The sequence below is a fragment of the Bos mutus genome, chromosome 2 (assembly GCF_027580195.1).
Source record: "Bos mutus isolate GX-2022 chromosome 2, NWIPB_WYAK_1.1, whole genome shotgun sequence".
Taxonomy (NCBI): domain Eukaryota; kingdom Metazoa; phylum Chordata; class Mammalia; order Artiodactyla; family Bovidae; genus Bos; species Bos mutus.
Window position 1 is genome coordinate 46,985,741 of NC_091618.1, and position 19,525 is coordinate 47,005,265.

General features: G+C 41.1%; 1 protein-coding gene across 4 annotated transcripts in view; it reads right to left on the reverse strand.

Moving 5' to 3' along the window:
- The window catches only part of SPATS2L (spermatogenesis associated serine rich 2 like), a 191,534-nt gene that overhangs the window by 149,304 nt on the left and 22,705 nt on the right, over nt 1–19,525 (reverse strand). For all 4 annotated transcript variants that reach the window (XM_070388528.1, XM_070388523.1, XM_070388536.1 and 1 more), the window contains exon 2: nt 17,920–17,968. The gene's annotated coding sequence lies outside the window, so the exon portion shown is untranslated. The remainder of the gene's footprint in view (nt 1–17,919; nt 17,969–19,525) is intronic.

Consider the following 19,525-nt stretch of genomic DNA (forward strand, 5'->3'; position numbering starts at 1 on the left):
ATAGGGACAAATCATACTACATATTTATGAGTTCACTGTCTCAAGGGAGGAATTTTTCTGTCTCAGATTTGCCTTAGACTTCTATAGGTTAGGTTGGAAATGATAACAAATACAGGAATCTTTGAATTAACATTTAGCTCTCATTTAGTTCTCAGGGCATAGCTTTAAAAACTAGAGAAGCAGCTGCTATTAAGAATTTTTTTTCACTAGTCACAAAGACACATCATACATTAGATATAGAGCATGCCAAAATGAGATGGAAATTATTTAGTGTGGCACAAGAAAAGGAACATAAACAAGAAAACAGGGTTTGTTGCACCAAGAGAGATAAGAGCCGGATTGTTAACAGACACCCTGCCTTGGGTCTAGAGTCATGTAGGCAACAATAAACGGCCTTTGTAGATCATTTTCATATAATTTTAGAGCTGGAAGGGAGCTTGAAAACCACTGAATTCAACCCTCTCACTTTAGAGAGGAGAAAAACTTGGACCTAAAAAAAAACAAACCTCTAAGGTTCTACAAGTTCATGGCCGAGTCAGGTTTCTTTCCTAACTCGTGGCACAATGTTCTTTCCAACTTCCATTCAGAAGTTACAGAATTAGGAAGTCAGTCTGCCAGATGTGTACTGTAATTTACCTCGATGTTGATTGTGAACTCATTCTGAAATTGTATGTTTACAGGTAGGAGGAACTGATTTTAACACCGTGACATCTACCAGAGTGATTAATGAGAAGAAATGTACAATATCGCGCCTCACTGAGCTAAACCTGGCCGAGGACAGACACAGCTCTCCTTGATACCAAAGGAGGAGGCTGTCAGGGTTAACAGCTGGCGGGGCTTTTATCTTCTAGTGGAGGTGAGTTCTTTGTCACTGTCTCCTTCAACTGCTTCCCACCTACTGCTGATGTTCCCCCAAAACACTGGAGCAGTCGTGTTATGTGCACTGTTATGTGACCCTCATCATACACAAGTTCTCCCCAAACACTCAAAACAAGGGTAAGCAACATGTGATGGAAAAAATAGATCATTTGAAGGTCTCTCTCTCCAAAGTATCAGAGGACAGATTCAAGGACAGTCTTTCAGAGTGGGTTGGTTTGAATGTACTACGAATAATAAGATGAATACTTATTAATACACCTTCATCATATGGCAGCTTGTAATTAGCTCAGCAGTTTCTCTGAATAAAGGATAGACCTAGCATTTGGGAGTAGGAAGAAACCCCAGAGATAATCTAATAAGTTGAGTTCCTTCGTTTTGCAGAGATTAAGAAGAAAACTAATAAGCTCTGCTAAATCAAGTGTAGGAGAGAGCAGTTACTGGTCTCGAATCATGGCATTTTCAGCTGAAAAATGTTTACAAATGTATTCCACTGAAAAGTATCACGAGGTCTCTAGGATCCATCTGGATCATGTGGTTTGACTCATATATTTTCCTTTTTTCAATTAAAAATAAACTTTGTTGGTTTTTTCTTATTAGAAAAGCAATATATGTTTAGAGCAGGAAATTAAAGACAGAAAAAAACAGAAGAACATTTGAAATGCTCATGGATCTTACTACCCAGAGAATCTCTTTTAAAACCTTCAAATATATTTCCAGATCATTTTCTAAGAATATATCCATATATTAGCAAAAATGTGATCATTCTGTGCATACTTGGAGGGATTTTTTTTTTAAGAATTTTTGTTTTTTTAATGGGGGCTTCCCTGGTAGCTCAGATGGTAAAGAATCTACCTGTAATGCAGGAGACCAGGGTTCGATCCCTGGGTCAGGAAGATCCCCTGGAGAAGGGAATGCCTTTTTTTTAAATAAGAGGATTTCATCACTTAACAATATATGATGAACATCTTTTCATTATCAATATTTATCTATATCATTAGAATAGCTGAACAGTAGTTCACTATAACATAATATATATACATATTAATATATACAACTAATCTGTTATTGTGGTACATGTAAGCAATTTCCTATTTATCCTTTTATAAGTAATGATGTGATTAACACGTTTGTGGCCAAAACAGTTGCACATATCTTGGATTATTTCCTTAGCATACATTTCTAGAAATAAAATTTCTGTTATAAAACAGTGAACACATTTTAAAAGATCTTTTAAAAATACATACTGCCTCTACAAAGGTACAAATAGTCAAAGCTATGGTTTTTCCAGTAGTCATGTATCCATATGAGAGTTGGACCATAAAGAAGGCTGAGCGCTGAAGAATTGATGCTTTCAAACTGTGGTGTTGGAGAAAACTCGTGAGAGTCCCTTGGATAGCAAAGAGATCAAAGCAGTCAATCCTAAAGGGAATCAACCATGAATATTCATTGGAAGGACTGATGCTAAAGCTGAAGCTCCAACATTCTGGCCACCTGATGCGAAGAGTTGATTCACTGGAAAAGACCCTGATGCTGGGAAAGATTGAAGGCAAAAGGAGAAGGTGGTGACAGAGGATGAGATGATTAGATAATATCACCAACTCAACGGACATGAATTTGAGCAAACCCTGGGAGATATGAAAGACAGGGGAGCTTGGTGTGTTGCAGTCCATGGGGTTGCAAAGGGTCAGACATGACTTAGCAACTTAACAACAACAAAACTGCTTCTACAAATTGAGTCAACAGTTTAATTTACTTGAGTTACATGCATATCTAGTGTTCTGATCAGTTCAGCACTCCATGAAGAGAAATCTTATAGGTGTGGGCTGGTTAAGTGTAATAGATGTGGCTTTTATCTATAATTCTGATGTTTGTTACTGCAAACACCTTAATCAATTAGATAAGCTTTTCACTAGAAGCTCTCTATTTATATACCTGACTTACACATTCCATTTCAACTTTTTCTTTGGAATTTGATGCTTTTTCTCCCTCCCGTATTAAGTACTCTTTTTACACGCCAGTATTCTTAAACAGAGTCTAGATATTTAGTCTCTGACAACATTCTTGTAGAGCGCCGATTATATGCATCAGCTAGAAAATCTATCATCCAAGTTATGCCCCCAGTTAGATGCCAGAACCAGTTTGGAGTTTGACAGTTTAATGAAATGATAAAAATGACACCTGAAGTTCAGGCAAAATCAACAAGTATCTGCAAGACTAAAGAGAGGAAGGAGAATGTGTTGTCAGACCATGTGTTGTACTTTAACTTTTTTATTTACTCATTTTTATTCCAACTGATTCCAAAAAAGGACTTAAGGCAGCTTTTCTTTTTAAATGTGTCTTCTAAATTGGACATTTCACATCACGAGGCTGCCAACCCCTTTCTTAACATAAGGATATTCTTCTATCATGACTACTTGCTATATTTGAAAACTGAATGGCGAGGATATTGTTCTTATCCAGAAAAGAAGAAAAAATAACTCGTTATGATCATGACTCCTGTCTGGAAGCCTCTCCAAACAGCATGCCCTAGGTATAAAATGCCAGTCTCATTAACAAACCAGGAAGAACTCCATTTCTAGGATGCATGAAAGCTCCAACACAGCACAGAAAGTTAGGCCTTTGGGTATTCACTTCTCCCAAGAGACTGTAAGAATGCAGATCTCCGACACTGACTTGTGAGAACACTGTGAGACCCGAAAACTAAAACACATAGGGGGCCTGAGGGCAGCGAAAGCCAGCCGGGCATCATGGGGAGCAGGGAAGCCTCCCTCTCCCCCAGACCAGTTGCAGGAAACCTCCATCTCCTGCTTGGTTTGTTCTTCTGAGTCTGCTCTTTCTATTTCTTCCCAGGCTCTCCCACTCTTCCAGCACCACCGGTCAGACCTCTCAGGGGTCTGGCTTTGGTCTCCTGTCCTGTGCTTTGAAACACGGGGTTTTTAGCACATGGTCTTTCTAAATCCTCCTCTTGAGACTCAATTTCCATCTGTCTTCCATCAGCCTAAACCTTGTCTGGTATCTCCTGTGTCAGGGCCGCGTGCTGGAAAAACATGGTCGCAGACCCCACACTATACACTGAAGCACGCTTTATGACAAGTATTTGGTATGAGGTAAACAGAAGACTTGGAAGAAAATTAATTTTGCATGCTTTAGGAAAAAAGGGAGGGGTGTTAAGTGCTACGTTAATGTTAAAGGGATTAAAGAGAACAAATATTACTGAATGTACTTGGCATATTAAAAGTACAACGCTGAGTTTTGCCTGTGCTCTACATCAGTGGTCATCAATCTTTTCTGGCACCAGTGACCAGTTACATGGAAGACAACTTTTCCACAGATTGGTGGGAAGTAGCGGGGGGTGGGATGGTTTGGGGATAATTCAAACACATTGCATTTATTGTGAACTTTACTTCTATTATTATTACATCAGCTCCACCTCAGATCATCAGGCATTAGATCCTAGAGTTTGGGGAGCCCTGCTCTAAACACTCCCAAATGCCACCATTTAGGAATACAAAGGATCATTTTCATTGTGAGATCTAAGGTTTTCTGAAATTTCCAAAAAAAAAAAAACCTCAAGACCAAACACTCAGCATTTTAATAGGGCATCCAGGGAGCATGGACCAGATTCAAACACTAAAATCCACCTATTAGAAAATATCATATCGACAGTTAGCCCAAACTTAACCCCGAGGCTTTAGTATTTCACAATCCACTGGGCCCTTTCAAATGATTATTTCATTTGATCCTCCCCACAATTTAGTCAGGTAGATGTCACTAGTCCCACTTCAGAGATGAGGAATCAGGCTCCCAGGGGTTATATGATGTGCTTGTGGCACTTAGGCAGCTGGTTCAGTAGTTGAGAATGTGGGCACTGAGGAAAACCCCCAGGTTCAAGTCCAGGTCCTGATCACTGTGAACTATGTGAACTTGGGCAACTAACTTCCTTTCACTATGCTTCAATGTGTACATCCTAGAACACAGACAAACAGCGATACTACCCACCTCACAGGGACGCTGTGAGGAATAGTTGAATCGGTGCGTTAAAGAGGTTACAGAATCAGTCAGTCTGCAGGTGCCTGGCACACAGTTATCACTTAAAAACTGTTCACAAGACTCAATTCCCAGAGCTGAGGGTTTTAAGGCCAGATGAGGTATCCTTATCTTTAGCAATTACACTGCTTCTATGATTCATCATTTTATCAGTAGAGAAATTAGCAATTTCTCACCAAAGGAAACTACATGCTAAATTAAGGCAACCTTGCACTGGATATGACTCGAAAAGGAAGGAAAGGGCAAAAGTTCAAGTGTGGCTTCTTAAAAGAACCCCATTTATTTTTGTTTCCAGAAAATTACTGTATGCCATTTAAGTATTTTCAGTCATTTCAGAGCACAATGAAAGGTCAAGTTAAATGGAAGTAATATTTGCATAGCCCATGGTGATTGTCCGGGAGTCTGTTTCCCATGGCCTGGCCCTGGGTGTGGACAATGAAGCACTTCTCTGGGCGGGCACCCCTCACCCTCAGTACTCCCCTGCACCCAGTCCACTGGAGCTCGGGCAAGACAGGAGGACAAAGATGCAACTGGCAATGCTGGAGTGCTAAGGAAAAGAGCAATCTGCCAGGAAGAGGGCAGAGGAATAGCACCAGCACACACTTCCTGGCTTCCAGTTTCTTGTAGCTCTGAAGATCCCAAAGGAGGCTAGAGTGCAGAGAAGTCGTGCTGGGAGGACAGACAGAGTGACCAAGACATCCAAGACACAGGCTAAAATAGCCTGCTGGAGATGCCAAGCAGCAGAGAGCATCCTGGAAGAGAAGAGCTGGAAAAGTAGGACCAGAGGACCCAAAGGTGGGTCATATAAGGCCACGAATGAGTGATTTCTCAATCCTCTTCAGGTGGACTTCGAGTGGGACTGGGAGATGGCCATGGTGGGGCTCTTAGCCATCATCTGTAGAGTGCAGCTGTGATGCAAGTCGAGGTTTCTTCCTAGAAATCACACCGCCTTCTAAACCATTATGTGAAACCTGCTCCTCCCGGCACAAGTGTAGTCTGGACTGTTCAAAAGTCAAGTGCTGTGTGAAGGAACCCAATTAAGGAACTCAGGGAGTCTCTGACACAAGAATTATATGTGAAAAAGGAAATTTCACTTGAAACAGGAACATATTCAACATTAAAACACAAGTTATAGACTGTCATTCAGCTCAGAAGTCCTGCATGTCACAAGTGTAAAAATAACGATAACATTCATATTGCACTTTAAAGTTTATAAAGAATTTTTTTTGTAGAAGTCTGAACCACGTGGATGTTTGTCATACCCTAACAAGACATGTTCTTCATATTATTATGAGTCCCTAAGCATTGCTTTATACCACTGCAAATACCTTTTTTTTAAATCTATAAATACTACACATAGAATTTTATCTAAAGTACTATACATAATGCCTGGAGAAGGAAATGGCAGCCCACTCCAGTACTCTTGCCTGGAAAATTTCATGGACAGAGGAGCCTGGTGGGCTACAGTCCATGGGGTTGCAAAAAGTTGGACATGACTGAGCATGTACACACTCACTATACATAACAGGCAAATGGTGAGTTTTAGGTACTGAATCTATTCTAAAATATCTACTATTTTCCAAGAATGACTAATTAAATATAATTTACGTTAACTGAACTAGGTGTAAATATTGCAATACTCTGCACAGACCATTAAGCATATCTCATTAAGAAGTTTCTATATTTCCAAACCCTCAGACATTCTGAAGCAGTACTACAGATGAATAATTATTTTTAAAAAGAATGTGCTAAAGGATATCCCTCAAGGGTCTTTAAAAACAGCTCTTAATAGCATAAACAGGAAGCATGCCATAAGGTAATGAAGAATGGTGGAATAAAAATGATTGTGGCCTATTTCCATAAAGAAGCATGGAAAAAAAGAAAACAAGCTAAAATTACTTCCAGCTTGCCAAGTTAAAATGAACTGTTATGTCATTAGGCAAGTGTCTTATTTACTCTTTGCCCTATATACAATAATAACATGTGCTGTTGAGAGTCAAGAGTTCACATTAGCATTTTTTAATTTAGGAAAAAGAGGAAATTGTAAATCCTGAGGAACGGTTCTCCGGTTGACACAGTTGAGCATGCCTCAAGGGTGATGTGTATTTTGTACCCAATCTTTATTAAACGTTCTGTCCTTGAGACACAAAGATAACACTTCTGACCCACAATCAGCAGAGCATTCACTCTGAGGTTCTTTCTCTCAGCTCTGACAATAAATTTGTGCTGATTTACCCTCTTTTGGTCATCTGGGTTCCTATGTTACTGACAGCGTACATTTGGGAGACAGCTGCCTGGCTCTGTGAGAGAAGTTGCAGCTTGGAGAAGGGAAGTGAAGCAGAGGGCTAACCCTTGGCCTTGGCACTGAGTGCTTGCCAACTGATGTGTTAAAAGCAAGATTCTGTACAGTTGAAACTGATACTGTCAGTATGGTAAGAACTCTGCAAATGTATTTACATTCAGAAAAGCTGCGATAGCTGGATATGCTAACTTCTAGAGTCAGTTAAGCCTGCTGGAAGGTTTTAACAGTCCTTTCTATATTCCTGAGTATTTGGGTTGTTCCAAGTGTTCGTTTCTTCAAGCCCTTAATTCTCCATCATATTGGAAAATCACAGTCTATGAAATTTAGATATTGAGTCCTTGATCAGAATTAATCTGGCCTAGAGTATGTGCATGCTAAGTCACTTCAGATGTGTCTGGCTCTGTGTGATCCTATGGATTGCAGCCCACTAGATTCCTCTGTCCATGGGATTCTCCAGGGCAGAATACTAGAGTGGGTTTCCATGCCCTCCTCCAGGAGATCTTACAAACCCAAGGATCAAACCTGCATCTCTTATGTCTCCTGCATTGGCAGGCGGGTTCTTTGCCACTAGTGCCACCTGGGAAGCTCTGAGTATACCTGGCCCAATATCAGTATCAGTTCAGTATCAGTTAGTCGCTCAGTCTTCTCCAACTCTTTGCAACCCCATGAACCGCAGCTCGCCAGGCCTCCCTGTCCATCACCAACTCCCAGAGTTTACTCAAACTCATGTCCATTGAGTCGGTAATGCCATCTCACCATCTCATCCTCTGTCGTCCCCTTCTCCTCCCGCCTTCAATCCTTCCCAACATCAGGGTCTTTTCAAATGAGTCAGCTCTTCACATCAGGTGGCCAAAATATTGGAGTTTCAGCTTCAACATCAGTCCTTCCAATGAACACCCAGGACTGATCTCCTTTAGGATAGACTGGTTGGATCTCTTTTCAGTCCAAGGGACTCTCAAGAGTCTTCTCCAACACCACAGTTCAAAAGCATCAATTCTTTGGCGCTCAGCTTTCTTGATAGTCCAACTTTCACATCCATATATGACTACTGGAAAAACCATAGCCTTGACTAGATAGACATTTGTTGACAAAATAATGTCTCTGTTTTTTAATATGCTGTCTAGGTTGGTCATAACTTTCCTTCCAAGGAGTAAGCGTCTTTTAATTTCATGGCTGCAGTCACCATCTGCAGTGATTTTGGAGCCCAAAAAAAAGTCAGTCGCTGTTTCCACTGTTTCCCCATCTATTTGCCATGAAGTGATGGGACCTGATGCCATGATCTTAGTTTTCTGAATGTTGAGCTTTAAGCCAACTTTTTCACTCTCCTCTCATTTTCATCAAGAGGCTCTTTAGTTCTTCTTCACTTTCTGTCATAAGGGTGGTGTCATCTGTAAATCTGAGGTTATTGATATTTCTTCTGGCAAACTTGATTCCAGCTTATGCTTCATCCAGCCCAGCATTTCTCATTATGTACTCTGCATATAAGTTAAATAAGCAGGGTGACAATATACAGCCTTGACGTACTTCTTTCCCAATTTGGAAGCAGTCTATTGTTCCATGTCCAGTTCTAACTGTTGCTTCCTGACCTGCATACAGGTTTCTCAAGAGGCAGGTCAGGTGGTCTGGTATTCCCATCTCTTTCAGAATTTTCCACAGTTTATTGTGATCCACGCAGTCAAAGGCTTTGCCATAGTCAATAAAGCAGAAGTAGATGTTTTTTCTGGAACTCTCTTGCTTTTTCGATGATCCAGTGGATGTTGGCAATTTGATGTCTGGTTCCTCTGCCTTTTCTAAAACCAGCTTGAACAAAACTGGAAGTTTGCAGTTCACGTATTGCTGAAGCCTGGCTTGGAGAATTTTGAGCATTACTTTACTAGCATGTGAGATGAGTGCAATTGTGCGGTAGTTTGAGCATTCTTTGGCATTGCCTTCTTTGGGATTAGAATGAAAACTGACCTTTTCCAGTCCTGTGGCCACTGCTGAGTTTTCCAAATTTGCTGGCATATTGAGTGCAGCACTTTCACAGCATCATTTTTCAGGATTTGAAATAGCTCCACTGGAATTCCATCACCTCCACTAGCTTTACTTGTAGTGATACTTCCTAAGGTCCACTTGACTTCACATTCCAGGATGTTTGGCCCAATATACAAATCACCAATTTACAGATCATAGAGAGACCTGCCTGAATACATTCCTTTATTCAACAAATACTAATTGAACATTTCTTATGTATCAAGTAGTGGTCACAGCACTGGAAATACTAGTGAACAAAACTTACACTCAGCTGGTGGTCTATCATGGGGCTAGCTGAATATATCATGCACTATTTTGCTACATCTTTGAGTAGAACATAGAGAAGAAAAAAAGAGAACATCAGCTCATTAATCAGAGAGCAAGCTGAGAGGACAAAGCCACATCTCTTTTCACTTGTTGGTTTCCTCTCCCTAACTCTTTGTTACTCTAGGTGAGCAGCGCATGCTTCTTAATTGGCTGCCAGAGCCCTCTTCAAGCTCTCTTTTCAGAAACCTCTGCAAAAGTCTTATAAACAATTCTGCTATTCCAGAAAATGTTAATGCTCAAGGTATTTCTTTGAAAGAAAAGGAAAAAAAAATTTTTTTCTCAGTAGCTAGGAATGCAATTAGGCCTATACTTGGCAACTTCGTCAGTTCTCAGAGCCAAGAGATCTCAGGGTTAGGAGAATAAAGCTACCAAGATGCTTTAGCTATTGACTGTGCTGGCCCCAAATTCAAGAGTTAAAGCCCGAGAACATTTTACCCTTTTAATTTCCCATATAAGTAACTTCCAAATTCCAAAGCTTAGAGGACCTAGAATGCAAAATCCTTTCCATTACTTTATTGAAAAATTACGTATGCTGTGATTTACTGCTAATGCTGGACTTTCAAAGCATTAGTCAGGACATCTGCAAACCTTTGGACAACAGCTGCCAATACAATTTTAGCATTTCATGGGTCAGCATTTAAAACCGGACGAATAATAAATCATCCTTATAAGCTAACCAGTGTGAGGCACTGGGTTGGTAATCTATTGAGAGCTGGTTTAAAAAGTATAATCATAGACTATGTTATAACTCAGCAACTTGGGAAAATGGAGACTGGGTAAAATAATGATTGTTTTTACCACATCTCTTTCTTCAGTGGTACTCTTTCTCTAAGAAGGAACTTGTCTTTTGATTTAAAGAAATTTAACTGCGTGTTAACAACCTAAAATGTGGTCATTACATTTAGTCTATATGCTTAAAAAACAAAGAATTTCTGTTCTCTTTATAGCTATATAGTGACTGTTCCTAAGGGGACAATATCCATTTAGGACTTGCCAGGGCAATATTTGATAGCAAGAGTTAACTTGTTTTGGAAGATATGCATTGATTTCTCGGGGATATAAACATTTCCATCTTTTCCGTTATTGGAATATTGCACGTATCTACTTGAGCCCTGATAGAACAAACGGTAAGCACTGAATACCCTTTTGGTGTGAGGGTGTGAGACAGCTATTTATGTCTGTCTAGGAATGGCTGTGATATATTCAAATATACTTTGATAGGCTCACAAGATTGGTATGATGACTTGCCTGTGGTACACAGACTCTGCACCTCTCTTACCTTCTTTCCACATTCCATAAAATTTTAGGGCAAGTCAAGCTGTCAGTAAGAAGAGCATCAGCATTAGGAATGCTAAAATTGATTTAATACCTTCTTTCTAACAAGAAAGACTTCCCTGGTGGCTCAGATGGTAAAGTGTCTGTCTACAATGCAGGAGACCCGGGTTCAATCCCTGGGTTGGGCAGATCCCCTGGAGAAGGAAATGCCAGTCCACTCTAGTACTACTGCCTGGAAAATCCCATGGACAGAGGAGCCTGATGGGCTATAGGCTACTCTCGCAAAGAGTCGGACACGACTGAGCAACTTCACTTTCTTCTAACAAGAGGTAAAGCAGTAGCTAAAGGCAGAAATGGAGTCAAACCTTAGAGAAGTGGCCTGGGCAGGAGGACCCCTTGGGACCTTCAGAGAATTTTCAGCATCTAATGAAAGTGATTTCAAGTCCAGTGTTTACCTCAAGAAATATATGAGAAACCCAGGCTCAGTTAGGTGCATTGACATTGATTGAAAAAAACACTTGTATATACTTCCATACTTGTATTAATATTTCTCTGATTCTTTTAATTCAAATCCCTTAAAGAGAGTTGAATCATTAGTAACTATGGAAACATTAATACCAATGGTAGGCAGAAGCTCACAGGGATGCCCGATTTTCTGAGAGGGCCCAGACATACAGAGCCAGAGATCCCAGGAATCTTGTGCATCCTCTGTGACCTCATCTCCTCACCTGAGGCTGACTGGTCAAAAGGCGATTCATCAACCCAAGTTGGATAAATTAGATTTCCCCTTCATGGAGCCTCAGATTTGGAACCATGAACCCCAGAGGGCAGAAGTCATCGGTGACCCACCACACTGGCAGCGCTGCCTTAGAGAAGAGGCCACAGAGTCCAATGCTAAGACTGCAAGGCCTTCCCTGGCGGTGGCCCTTTGTGCAGTTCGAAGACTCCGCCATCCCTTCAATTCTGTGAGTGCATGTGCGTGTTCAGTGTCCGGCTCTTTGTGACCCTTTGGACTGTAGCCCACCAGGCACCTCTGTCCATGGGATTTTTCAGGCAAGAATACTGGAGTGGGTTGTCATTTCCTCCTCCAGGGGATCTTCCCAACCCAGAGATGGAACCTGTACCTCCTGTGTCTCCTGCACTGGCAGGCAGATTCTTTATCACTGCACTACCTAGGAAGTCCCTTCAATCCTATAGGTACTCCCAATAAAACAATTCAAAAATAAGTATATTTTGATTTAAGCTAGCCAGTCAGTTTCTGTAGCTTCCAATAAAAAGAGCTCTGTAAGTTAAAGATGTCAGCACTTTAATAAGAAGTTATAAATGTTGCTAAGTTGTGTCTGACTCTTTGTGACCCCCTGGACTATAGCCTGCCAAGCTCCTCTGTCCATGGGATTCTCCAGGCAAGAATACTGGAGTGGGTTGCCATGCCCTCCTCCAGGGGATCTGCCCTACCCAGGGATCGAACCCATGTCTCCTGCATTGGCAGGCAGGTTCTTTACCGCTAGCACTACCTGGAAAGCCTGAAATAGAAGGGACAGGACCATAATTCCTTCTGTTTGAAGGAAACTCCATTTTAAAGAGGCTCTCATATGTGATCCCTGTGCCAGGTCAGGGAAGGGTTGCTATCACAACCCTCATGATAGAGAAAAGGCAAAGACAGCTCAGGGAGGATCCCGCCTCTGTGCTGTGGCCTGGCTGCTGGCTACTGGCAGAACCAGGCTCAGAATCAGGTCTCCTGACTGCTGGTCAAGCACCCTGTCCACTGCACCTTGGTGGGTATGCATAGATGTAACCATAAAGGAATCTTACAGGGAATATAAACGAAACAGAAAAACAGAGCCATTCTGAGTATATACCCCTTTTCATTTTCTCCTACCCAACTGCAAGCCAAGGGCTTGGGGAAAGTCTTAGTAAAGTAAAATATATAAACCCTTGCCTTACTGTTGATATTTACCAGTAAAAAAAATTAAGGCTAAGAAGTGCATCTTTTTGATATGGATAGCAAGTTTACTCTATTCTACACATTTTAACAGTTGGCAAGGAGTAGCCTTTGAACTGCATGACAGTGAAGTTCAAGGTATTTTCATCCTAGATGTTGGAACAAAAAAGTTTCCTTGTTTGTTTACAATTCATATATATATGTTATTGTACTAACATGTTATATATCTTATAAAACATGATTAAAATAGAAAAGAATGACAGAATTGATGTACTATTTTGCGATGTCTCAAAACAACATACTCAGGACAAGGTTCAAGATTAACCACAGTGGATGTAAATCTATACATCTTTCAGATAATTTAGAATTTTGGTGGTCAGCTTCTTGCCAGATCTGATTCAACTGATCATGGTCATTACCTCACACCGGGGCCAACAAAGTTCATGTTAAACTTTGCCATTTTCTTGCATGCAAATTTAAAACTATTTTCAATTTATGGGAATTCTTTGAAGACTCTATTTAAGACAGTTTGTGAGGGTTTGTTAAAAGTAAAACATTGAATTTGTAAATCCAGGTGACCACGTATGATATATTCCATACAATAACCAAGGCAGATGAACCAGAGGGGAAGCCACTGTGAAGAGGAGGTCTTGCCTCCCTCCCTCCAGGTGATACTCGAACATCTGACACGTGGACTCAGCAAGGATGCCAGTGTCAATACAGTTACCTGTTATCATAATGTTTCATGATAATGAGATGAAAGTAAACGCAAGTTCTAATCAATTTCCTTCTCAACCAAATGGATCTTCTCAAGAGCTCCCTGGGGTGCATATTCTACTTTAGAGGCCACTTTGCCAGGCAGGGAGGCAGTAGTTTACTTCTAGAGCCACTTATAACCACAGGAATCTCTTGGCCTAAAACTATGCAGGACAAGGATAAACCAACCTGGGTTGGAGAGAGTTTATTCTGCCTTTTTAAAAAACTTTTAAAATTATGAACTCTAACCTACAACCAGAAAAGCAGATAAAACATTAATGTAATTAATATAAATATAATTAACATTATATATATAATGTTCCCTGGTGGCTCAAAGGCGGTAAAAAGCGTCTGCCTACAACGCTGGAGACCCAGGTTCAATCTCTGGGTGGGGAAGATCTCCTGGAGAAGGAAATCGTAATCCACTCCAGTATTCTTGCCTGGAAAATCCCATGGACCGAGAAGCCTGGTAGGCTACAGGCCACGGGTCACAAAGAGTTGGACACGACCTCACTTTCACTTTCATATAGATATATATATATAGATATATATCTATATAGATATATAGATATAATAATAATACAGTGTTTTACCCATGCAACTATGTGCGTATGCTCAGCCACTCAGATGTGTCTGACTCTTTGTGACCTTATGGACTGTAGCCTGCCAGGTTCCTCTGTCCATGGACTTCTCCAGGTGAGGATACTGGAGTGGGTTGCCATTTCCTCCCCCAAGAGAATCTTCCTGATCCAGGGATTGAACCTGTGTCTCCCGTGTCTCCTACATTGTCAGGGAATTCTTTACTACTGACCTGGGAAGCCCCCGCACCTACAAGCTCCAGTCAAAAACCAGAATATCGCCAGGACTCACAGGAGTCCCACAGCTCTTCTGTTTTCCCCAGCACACTCTCCTTTAGAAGGGATTTGTTCAGCAGTAAATTCCTGGTCACTTTTGTCCATACCCTTTAGCAACAGAGTGTAGTTTTTGTCTGTTTTCACACTTTGCACAAATGAAATAAGATTGCTATGTAGTCTTCTGTATCTTCTTTCTTTCAACATTATGTCTTAGGATTTATCCCTGTTATTGTGTGTAGCTCCAAGTTTTCTTTTTTCATTGCTGTATAATATTCCATCCTATAATTATAGAATCATAACTTCTTCTTATTACTGCACAGTTTATTCATCTATTCTACAATGGATGGCTATTCTGTGTTTCTAAGTTGAGATGAATATAAGTAATGCTGCTAAGAACAACTTACACATCTCTGGATATATGTGAGTGCACATTTCTCTAGCATATACACACAAGTGCACACCTGTGCATGCATGAGAGTAGAACTGCTGGACCAACCTTAGTTTCTGGGGGGAAAAAAAAACTTAAGAAAGGTAATTCTAGTGAATCACTTGGCAATCAATTTTAAAATAAACTCTTATGTAGCCATGAGGAAAGCTCATTAAATTACTAGATTTATCTTTCCCTAGACTTTTACTCCTGCACACTGATTAAATTTGAACTAAGACATTAAATGCATTTAACTGTTAAAAAATAGTATGAAAGTTTCCAATGAATTTACTGAAGTCAATTCCCCCAAGCCTCCTCTCCCCACCACATATATTTTTTACATATCATAACTGTATTTTTCATTTTAATGAGGACCAGTATTGTGCCTACTGAGAGAACAAAATGTTCATTCAAATTTTAAAGCAATTTTACACCAAAAGGTTTCATATTGATCAAGCATGGAAAGCCAAAAATGTTAATCCTAAGCTAAACTGAGGTGTACAAATACAAACAACAGAGATTAATTTCAACCTCAGAGTCCCCAACGTATCATTACCATCATGAGTGATCCCCAAATGGATGACATAAATGGGACAAACTTGGATGACAATATTGTGGCACCAGCAAATCTGCCCATCAGTCTCCTACTGTCTTATGAACAATAAACATAATAAGTAGCATCTATCATAGTGCCAGGGACTGTCTGCATGTTAGTTCATACATGCAATGCTTTTTCAAGCCTTAAAACAACCCTATGAGGTAGGTACTATTATTCCTCCCATTTACAAAAGGAAACTGAAATACAGGGAAAGCAACTTGGCCCAGATCCCATGACTGTAAATAGCTGAGCTAGGAATCAAAACCAGTTCCTGGTGCCTCACTTCATATTCTATTGCCTGGCAACATGTTAGTTTTGTTATTGTCATTGTTATAATTTTGATAACAACAAGAACAATTCTTTAAGACCATAGCAAATGTGTGAACCATAGGGGGAAAAAAAATCTATGTATGCTTGTTTTTATTGGAAAATTTTGTGAAAATGATTATAACCAAGCAACTCTAATTCTGGGAGAACTAATTAAGAAATGAATTAAGGGATTCAATGGATACCCAAATTAGTCATTAGAGCTTGAAGATCTGGAGTTCTGGTCTAAATCCAGCTTTGGCACTTGCATCCAAAATAAACATGACCAGATAAGTACCACAGATCACAATTAAAATGGATTTATATGGCTTATGCATCCACATGGGAGAGGTCGCTTCCTAATTGAATTCGGACACCTCTTCAGTTACTGTGGGTTTCATTTGCCATCTCTCTGTTCTTTTGTAACTGCCGGCAATAGGATTAGGCTGAGGGAGAAATCATTTCCATCAGTGATGTCTGCAGAATGAACATAAAAAGATAAAAGTAAAGCCTCTGAACTATAATTAGAAAATTCTTTAAGTGTGCTCATGTGACATGTTTCAGACTGTGACCAATTGGCAAGATGAGTTACAGAATGGATGCCCAATGTCACTGTTCTGGGATAAGCAGCCAGTAACACTAGTGTTCCAACATGAGACTAGAGTGATCTTTTGCAGGCCAAAACATTCCTGCTTTCTACCTCTAATATAATTAGTGACAGACAGCTGGAGGCATCTCATTCTCCTGACAAAAATATGATCAGAATTGTTTTCAATTGGTACATCTTTCCATCAAGCTGCTTGTTGCCTTCAAGCAGAATAATGAGTTTCTGATTATTTGGTACATTCCAAGAAAACAGGAATTGATTGTGCCCTTGCTTGTCTGATGGGGAGAAGGCTGCCAGAAATTTACATAGTAACTCTTCAGTTGCCTAAGGGAAAGAAAAACTAAAGTGTGTGTGTGTGTGTGTGTGTGTGTGACAGAGAGGGAGAGAGAGAGAAATCAGTCAGTAGTTTCCATAATAATTCCCTTTGAACAACAATGAAGACAATGTTTTTATGGTGATTCAGATTTCAGAAATGAGGAAGTAAAATATTCTATTTCATTAATGGAAGACAACCACCTCCCACCAATGTTAATGACTCTTTTCCAAAAGTTACAGTCATCTTACTCCTGAAGTTTCAGGGTTTTAGAAAAAGAATCAAGCTTAAGTATTCATGGAGACATTCACGTGCAGTAAGACCTCTTTATTTTGGACTACTTCCATTTGGAATTTATAATCATTTGACAGGTTCTATCAGAGACGATCTTTTCACAATGAATATATGGCTTGCTAAGCAAATTACTTTAAACAAGCAAGACTGCTGGTGGAGAAAATGAAAATATTTCAGGGAAAGTATGTGGAATAAAAAAAAAAACATGCTTTCCCCTCCAGAAAATACTTGTTATGAGCCCATTCAAATATCAATAACTAATAATAATAATTGCCATTGAATTGAATGTCAATCTTATGCAGTCCACTTTACACAAATCCCAGCAACTCTTGCAGAGATGGGTATAATTAGCTCCATATTAGAGAGGATGAAACTGAGGCTCAGAGAGGCTGGGGACACGCAGAGACACTACAGTTACTAGGCAGCAGAAGAGAATGCAAAGCCAGGTTGTCTGGCTCAAAAGGCTGTGTCCTTCCACTCCAAGTCAGCACTGAGTGAGCACTGAAGACTGCAAACCAGACTTCTAGATTCAGGGAACCAAGCTTTTCAACAACACCAAACATGGTTATCAGTGCAAGGAGGGAAAACCAAGTAGTCTGGCTCCAGAGCCTGCCCCTCTTAACTATAATTCCTTTCTACAACACAAGGATCTCTAAAAGACTTTTCCCCCTGGCACTTTGAAGTATTTTACATGCATGAAACTACAGTACAGAACCGGTGAGGCAGGTGGAGAAGGTGCACGCGGGTGGGGCAGCAGTGCTTCCGGTCCTCTGTTGCTCTCCCCCACGCCCCCCTCCCACCCCAGCACCAGCAACTTGGCCCTTCAGCTTGCGAACCCATACATAAGCGTTCTGGTGCTAAAACCCTTGAAGATTGACAGGCTATGACAAAACCCCTGGGAATCAGCGACAGGTGCAGAGGCAGCCGGCCATGTGGGCAGGAGGAGGACACAGAGAAGGGAGGGACCACCTCTGCTTACCTGGGAATCCTCGGAGATAGTCCTGAAAGTGGCCAGGGTCTGGAGTGCTCTGGGGGAAAAAAAGAAATTTGGGAAATCAGATCTCACGTTTCAAAGCCACACTGCTCATCTTCCTCACACTCACATCCAAGCTCAGGCTGTCTTACCCGTGACTTAAAACTGTGTGGGTGGGGTACCTCTCTGTGCCTCAGTCTACTCAACTGTAAAATGGAGGATAATAATAGCAGCTTCCTCACAGAGATGTTGGCAAGACCAGATAGTATATAATTTGTGCAATGAATTTACTATTCACAGCAGTGACATTTTAATAATAACAATAGCTAACATTTATTGCTTGGTATTGTTCCAGGGCTTCCATGAGTTAAGTCTACAATACTCTGAAAGAAAGTGAAAGTGTCAGTCACTCATTGATGTCTGACTCTTTGCCATTCTATGGACTGTAGCCTGCCAGGGCCCTCTGTCCATGGGATTTGCCAAGCAAGAATACTGGAGTAGGTTGCCATGCCCTTCTCCAGGAGATCCTCCCAGCCCAGGGATCAAACCTGGGTCTCCTGCACTGCAGGCAGATCCTTTACCTTCTGAGCCACCAGGGAAGCCAATACTCTGAGATAACCACTTTTGCCGCTTGCATTGTGCAGATAAAGAAAATGAGGCACTGAAAGTTGAAAGCACCTGTCTTATAAAAATATACAGGACAAGTGATGGAGCTGGGATTCTGTGACCATCTGACCACAGGGCCTGGACTCGAAACCACAGGGATATCCTGCCTAATTTATCACAAATAGATGTTAGTTATTATTGTTTCTATGATAGTCTCCTTTCCAAAAGATAGCCTGTAATATCCATACAAGCCCAGCTAGTAACCACTTAGGCATTAGAGACAGCTGCCGGGCTGGTTAGTCAACCAGGCAAACACTAAGTCCACAATCTCTCCAAGCCTTCCCTGAGAATCCCTCTGCATCTGCTGCTCTGTTAAGCTCCGCGTGGGGCTTCAAAAGCTCTGGTCACTGATCCTGCAAAGTCAGCTCAACCTCCCTGAAACAACCAGGGAAAGATGACAGGAGTGAGAGCCAGGAAGGACGGGACAAGACCTCAGGATGCCGGATGCTGGGCCTGGCTTGGTGCCAACTCTCTGGGTGACCTTCTCCAAGTCAGCTGACTGCTCCGGGTTTCATCTTTAAGTGAGAGGACTGACTGAGAGGCTCTTTTAAGCTCTGAGATTCTAATCCACAATTCTATTCTGACTCTCTTTCAATCGGACTAACTTATCCTTCCAACAGTCCATTTCTGAGAGAATATATTGTAACCCTTCATTTTGCTAACACGCTGACTGAACACAATGCCAGATGCTATGAATGTGCCCAGGATATCAACACAAGACAAAGCCTACACTTTGTGATGAGCTCTGAGAGCCTGGTGAAGTCTCAGGAAATCCTGGCAATCGGAAAACCAGGGAAGAGCACAGCCCTTAGGACAACTGCGCATGCCCGGTGGGCCCCCATTTGTGGTGGGGCCCCGAAGAACTCTGAGCCAATCTTAGGACCCAGGGTCCTGGTGCCCCAGGTGCCCAGCAGTCTGGGAAGAGGGTACTGTGCTAAGCCGGTGG